The sequence below is a fragment of the Lemur catta genome, chromosome 11 (assembly GCF_020740605.2).
Source record: "Lemur catta isolate mLemCat1 chromosome 11, mLemCat1.pri, whole genome shotgun sequence".
In the NCBI taxonomy this organism is placed as follows: domain Eukaryota; kingdom Metazoa; phylum Chordata; class Mammalia; order Primates; family Lemuridae; genus Lemur; species Lemur catta.
In genome coordinates, this window is record NC_059138.1 from 20787895 (window position 1) to 20794662 (window position 6768).

General features: G+C 49.0%; 1 non-coding gene across 1 annotated transcript; it reads right to left on the bottom strand.

Annotated features, from left to right (window-relative positions):
- Positions 1-6252: 6252 nt before the first annotated feature.
- Positions 6253-6324, bottom strand: TRNAP-AGG. Its single transcript has one exon. It is a non-coding gene; the product is annotated as a tRNA-Pro (tRNA).
- Positions 6325-6768: the final 444 nt, after the last annotated feature.

Sequence of the window (6768 nt, forward strand, 5' to 3'; positions counted from 1 at the left end):
CGCCCGCAGCTCAGGGGCCTTCATAGCTGGAGGGGCTGCAAGGTCCGGAGCCTAAGGGCTGGAGAGACGAGATGGGAGGGGCCGCCGGGGAGGATGCGGCCGGTGTGGACAAGTCCCAGGCCGGAAAGATGGAGACCGCGCCGGGCGGAGGCCGGGGTGGAGGGAGGAAGACTTCGGGCGGAGAGGGGGGCGCAGCGGAGGCAGGGAGCACCTGGGGGTCCGGAGGAGGAGAGATGGAGAAGAGGAAGGAGTGGCGGTGGAAAGGTGAGGGAGGGGCGGCTCTGACCTGCGCCGGGGCAGCTCCAGCCCGCGGCTCCCGCGCCAGCCCCGGCGCCCGCCTCCATGGCCGCTCCCGCCGCCGCCGCCGCCGCCTCCCAGAGCAGAAGCCGCAGCCGCGAGCCCGGGACCCGGAGCCGGGTGCGCAGGGAGGAGGGAGGGCGGGCCAAGGGGGCGGGGCCTAGCCGCCACCTGACACCTCCCCCCGCCGCCGCCGCCGCCCGGAAGCCCTCCCAGCTCGCGGCTCCGGTACGCCCCTGGCTCTCCCCGGGGGCGCGCAGCCGCCCGGCCCACGTGAGCGACTCGGGGCTTAAGGCCGCCCCCGGCGGCGACAAGACCCAGTGGTTCTGGCGGTGCGCCCCGCCCGGGGTGGGCTGTGCGCGGGGACCCCTCGGCACCAGGTGTCGGAGCCCGGTCCTCTCAGCGGTGGGGGCGGCAAAGGTCGAGAAGGGGCTGTTGCCCCAGACGCGCAGACACGCGCCCCCACCCGCTCCGCGGTCAGCCCGCCCGGCCCCACGCGGCCCGGATGTGCGAACTGTGGGGCTCTGGTCTCTGCTTTCCCCTCGCCCCCAGCAAGCCAGAGCCAGGGGCCCTCTTAGGAGCGGCCCTCCTGTGGCCTCACCCCGCCTGCAGTGCCCGAAGACCTCCCCCGCCGCCCTGCCTTCCTTCCAGGTCCCACACCCGGTGGGCTGCCCGCCACCCCCACCGTAGGCTCAGGCTGGGCACTGCTGATTGTCACTCACACAGAGGGAGATCTGGAAGCCCAAAGAGCCTATTTCACTTCTTCGACTTCATTCATTCAAGGACTGTCTCCAGGTGCCTGCTATTGTCCAGGCAATGATCACTTCTCTGCAGGTCTCAGCTGGGAGGGGAGTGGGTACAGTTGGGAACGGGCTTCCCTGCACATCCAGACAATTGTTGGGAGATTCCGAAGCCAGGGGCACACACCAGTCCCTTCTCTTGCATATCCACGCACAGGTCGAGGCTCGCACTATCTGTGTTCACCCCGCAGGCTCCCAGGTTCATAAGCCCTCCGTGTTCCGCAGGAAAGAAGCCTTTCTGGGCCTGGACATCCCCTATTTTCCTTCAACTCTCAGTTGGGGCTCACGTCTAGGCAGTTTCCCTGACGCCCCATCCCTTCCCCCTTAGAGGCCCCTGCTGTGCTCCACCCTGCCTGCCTCTCTGTGGCAGCACCAGCTACTCTGGGTTGTCAGGTTCTGTCTGCCCAGTTTCTTGAAGGTTGGGAAGTATTTTAGTCTTCTTTGTGGCTCCAGCATCTGACAAAGTGCCTGACACATAGAATAAATGGGTGAAGGTAAATCTTCCTGCTACACAGTTAATGCTCTATCTTATTATTTAACATATGGTTTCATATTTGTGGAGTTAAATGTTGCCCATTAATGATAATATCACCTATAAGCCTCTGTCCCTCCCCGACTCTCCTTCCCACCCCCCTCATTCCCTGTAGCCTAGTGCTCCAGAGACGATGGGCAGAGATCAAGGATGTTGCACTTGCTCCCCAGGATTCCACTCCGGATCCTGTGGCCCAGATCACCCAGTTATGGGGAAAGGCTGTTGAATAAGCCAACCCCTTCTGCAGAGGGTTTGCTGCAGATGCCAAGTCTGTCCAGACTTGGGGAGCAGGGCATTTGCCAGAGACGGTGGAAAGGGGCTGGCATCAGGGGTCTGGGGGATGTAGAGCTCCAGGGACTGGCACAGACTAATTCTGGAAGCCCAGTGAGTGTTCATTCCACCCCAGCTCCTTCTGGTTCTGCCTCAGCCAGCACGGTCAGGTCCAGCAGTTAGCCTTGACTGCTGACCTCTTCTTGGTGAGTAGAGGTAGGCACAGGGGGGCGGGGGGAGTTGTCCACTTGTGACATGAAAAGGTCCAAGCTCTCCTCATGGAGCTCTGATCCAGAGTATTAGGACTAATCTCTCCCTGGCTGCTAAGGTACAGGTCACCATTCACTCTTGATTTGGGGAACATTCAAGGAGGACCTGAACCAGTCTATTCTCGGAAACCAAACCTGGGCAAACCCTGGCCAGACCAGTATTGGGTTGAGGGTTGGGGGAAAGTCCATAGGAGGTATGAGGGAGGTGGGCTGTGGTCCAGGGATGTGTCTGTGAAGGGCCAGGGGTGATGGGCATGCCAGCCAGGTGATCAGCCTAGGGGGATGATCTGAATTAATCCCCTGTAATCCCTGGACTCAGGACTCAGCCTCCCTCCTAATCCCATCCCAGGAGATCATCCTTTCTGAGGACTGATGCAGCCATTTATCCCCCTTTACCCTTATTACTAAATGCCTAGATCCTTTCATTAAAAATAAAAAAAATGAGTATTTGAAACATGCAAAAAAGTACAGCACAGAGAACAACATAATACATATCCATGTACACAGGATTGAAATCTAACAACCATTCTGATCTTGCCACATTTGATTTGGAGCTAGCTGTCTCTGTATGGTTTTACAGTCCTACTTTATATGTATGTATCCATAAACAATACATAATTTTGATTTGCATGTTTTAGAAATCTATCTAAATGGTGTTGTATTGTGCATTCTTCTGCAAACTTTCTCTTTTCCCTCAATTTGTTTTTATTTATCCATGTTGTTCCAGTTCATAGATTTTAACTGCTGAATACTATTTCATTGCTGAATATACCATAATTTATTTATCCATTGTTCTGCTAATAGGCATTTAGGCTGTTTGCAGTTTAAAAACAGTGCTGCAATGGGCAGCTCTGTGCATGCCTTCTCGGGCAGATACCTAGAAGTGGAATTTCTGGGGCATACAGTAGGTGCATCTTAAACTTTACTAGTTGTTGCCAAATTGCTCTAAAGTAGTTGGACCCATTTTATAACACCACTGACACTGGCTTTATTTATTTTATTTATCCTGTTTATCCCTTGGTCCCCACTGATTTGGAAGTTATATATTTCTATTTCTATTCTTTTAATGATTACTTGTTTATATATTTTCTAAACATTCTTACTTAAGTCTACAGTGAATCAATATCACCATACTTTTCCTGAATATAGAAAGTCCTTAGAACATGTTAACTCTGATCTTCTTTCCCCACAATCTCCCATACTTCTATCTACTATTTTAGTTTCACCTTATTTCTAACCACCACCACCACCACTGTCATCAGCAGCATCCCAATGCTTGTTTACATTGACTAACATATTTATAAATTTCTCTGCTTACCATTCCTTCTTGCATTCCACTCCTTTCTTTTTATTTCTGTTTCCTTCTTATGAAGTATATCCTTTTGTGGCATTGCAGTGAAAGTCTTTGAGGGGTTAGCATTCTTGGTCTTTGTCTTAAAATGTCTTTATTTCATGCCCTTTAAATGGAAATTTAGTGGACATAGAATTCTAGGTAACAGTTATTTTCTCTTAGCTTTTTGAAGATATTTTTGCCCCATAATCTTTTGCTGCTAATAAGCAGCAAAAAGATTTTTTTCTATAATCTTTTTTAAACAGATCTTTTCTATAATTGTTTGTTGTCTACCAGTTTTTTTCTATAATCTCTTATTGCTAAGAAATCAGCTGCCAGTGTAACTTTTATCTTTGTAGGCAAACAGGCATTTTTCTTTCTGGTTGCTTTAAAACTTTTTCTCTTTCTCTTCAGTATTTTGCAATTTCACCACAGTGCATTTATGAGCTCAAGACTTTTCAACCTGAGGACTTGTGTCTTTCTTCCATTTGGGAAGATTCTAGACCAGTATCTATTGGAATATTACATTTCCCTCATTCTTCCAGTTACTTTCAGGAACTGCTATTAGATATGTATTAGTCTGTTTCATTTTTTTCCCGTATGTCTTTTAACTATTCTTTCATATTTTCTATCTCATCACTTTTTCACTGTGAATGATCTCATCAGCTCTATCTTCCAGTTCACTAAGTCTCTCTTCACCTGAGTTCAGTCTACTGTTCAGTATTTCACTGAATCTTTAATTTCAATAGTTATGTCTTTCATTTCTTTGGGGTATTTTTGCTTGTTTTATTTGGGTTTTTTCCCCTCAATAATCTGTTTTTCCCCCCATTGTGCCCTATTTTCATGACAGTTTATTTTCTTATCTTTTATACTTTAAAGTATACTTATAATGTTTTTCATGTTTTTCCACTATGTGCAGTTCTTGGAGTGCTCTCATTTGTTTTATCTGCTAATTCTTCCTTATGACGGATCGCTTCTTTGTCTAGTTTTGTTTCTTCCCAGCCAAATCTGTGGCTGGATTCACCCCAAGAGCAGCAGCAGGGGAGTTCCCACAGGGAGTGCCCCAAACTGTCCCAAGATGGAGTTGGTTGGGATCCCAGGAAAGAAGCACTAAATGCCAGGGCAATTAGCCCAAAGCATTTATTAGGGCAATATACATACAAAGTGGGCTGTTGTATGTCCTCCAGGTGGACCGGGAGACAAGGGATGTTCTACCTATGTATGTCCACAATGAGGGTTCAGGTTAGGACTTTATATGAGGGTTTAAGGAATTTGGCTAGGGATAGGGCTAGCTTCTATGTGCTTAGCAACATGATTGGTCATTCAGTATTTTGAGCAACAACCTAAACACCTTTATCTGTGCCTGCAAATATTCAAGGCCCTAGCTTAGGTTCAGGCCTGCAGGGGAAAACGTGTGGCTAGCCAGGTCACAGAGCATTTAAGGCACTGTATGTTTCTCAGCCAGGACAGAGGAAAAAGTGGGAGAAGTTTATAATGTTTCATTGTGAGCTCTTCTTCAGCAGATTTTGGTGTTGTTTGTTTTGTGTTTTTTTTTTTGTAGTTTTTTTTTCTTTGTTTTGTTTATGAAGAGTCCCATATGCCCTGGATTATGAAAATGTTCTTACAGAACTCTCTCTTACTTCTGGGTGGCTGTGTGGTATTCCTAAGGATTTCAAGTGTCCTAAACCAGGTTTATATTTAATTCTCTGCTTGGATCCAGCACCATGAAGATCACATAAATCCAGGTGCAAGCACTTGGTCAGGTTTGGGACTTCATTTTCTCAGGGTTGAGTTGCATTTCCACCCTTTCTCTCTGCTTCCTTGGACTGGTGGATGTAGTTTTTACCCTCTTTTCATGGATAAGGTAGATCTTTGATGTTCTCATTTTATGTGGGGGCTTCAGTTCCAGTCTGTGGTGGGCTGAGGCTGGAAGGGTAGAAACACGGTTCCAGGTTCCTGGGCGTTTGTCTGTATCTGACAGCTGCCATGGGCCGTGTGACCACCTCCTCATTTTGCTTTGGCTTTACATTTCTTCTTCAATTCTAATATCTGGGAATTTCCTTTTTTAAAAAAATGTTGTGATTTCCATATTTTAATTTTTAAATTTAACTTTATCCAACACCCTTGTGTGTGTTTTGGGGGACACTGGATGAGGGGATAGCGGCATTAGTCCGGTCTGTCATGTTGCCACCAGTTCCCCTTTAGATTCTCTTTGTCTTTAATATTATTCCTGACAATCCCTACATCTGTAAGGTTGTAAAATCAGTTTCTGATTTAATCTTCCCCACAACTCTGAGAAGTGAATATTATTGTTTCGATGTTACCGAGGGGAAAACTGCCTCGGAATTGTAGCTGTAATCCTAGCTTTTGGACTCGAGTCCAGTGCGTTTCACAGCTTGGGTTCTACATCAAGGGCTGCCTGTTCTTGACCTCCAGCTCAGGCCCAGCCTTCAACTTGTCCAGGTCCCTTGCTCTTCATCTGGGGCCCTCTGATATGTTGTCTTTCTGCTAAATGAAATGCAGCTCTCTCTGACTCCAACCTTCTCAAGCTCAGCCAGATGCTATGCCATTCCCCTCCCGCTCAGTTTGATCTCAGTGGAAATAATGGGGTACAGACAGGGCATGGCTAATGGGGAGACTGACTGGCAGTTTGTCCTTAGGGTCCTTTAAGCACACAGCCTGAAGCCATCACTTTGCTGCCACTTTGGAAAGGGCAGGCAGTGTATGTATGCAGAGAGGGGACAAGAAAAAGCAGGGCTCGTCCGGGATTTGAACCCGGGACCTCTCGCACCCTAAGCGAGAATCATACCCCTAGACCAACGAGCCACTAGCAATTACTCCTGGCCAGATGTGTCTTCCCTGCCACATCAGCAGCAGCCGCAGCAGTTTGTGGTTCCTGGAAGCTGCCTTTCTCCTCCCTGTTCCAGTCTGGCTCCTGGCCCAGGCCTCCGGCACTCCAGCAGGCCTTGCTCCTGGGCTCTCTCTTGCTCCTCCCCAGCCCGCTGCGGAGCCACAAGGACCCTCCGCCCGCATGCTCCAGGCAGGACCCATTCTTCCCCAGGACCTGCCAGTCCTCCCCCAGGACTCCCAAGTAGGGTTTGCAGAGGTGCTGCTGGGCACCCCCAGGGCTGAGCCTGGCTGGGATCTCTTCACGCAATTACCAACCACCCTTCTTTCTCACCTCATGATCAGATCACCAGAAAAATTCTCCAAACCCATTAGACTCCTAGGTGAGGACCCAGAAGACTGTCCCAGCTCACTTTGAACTAG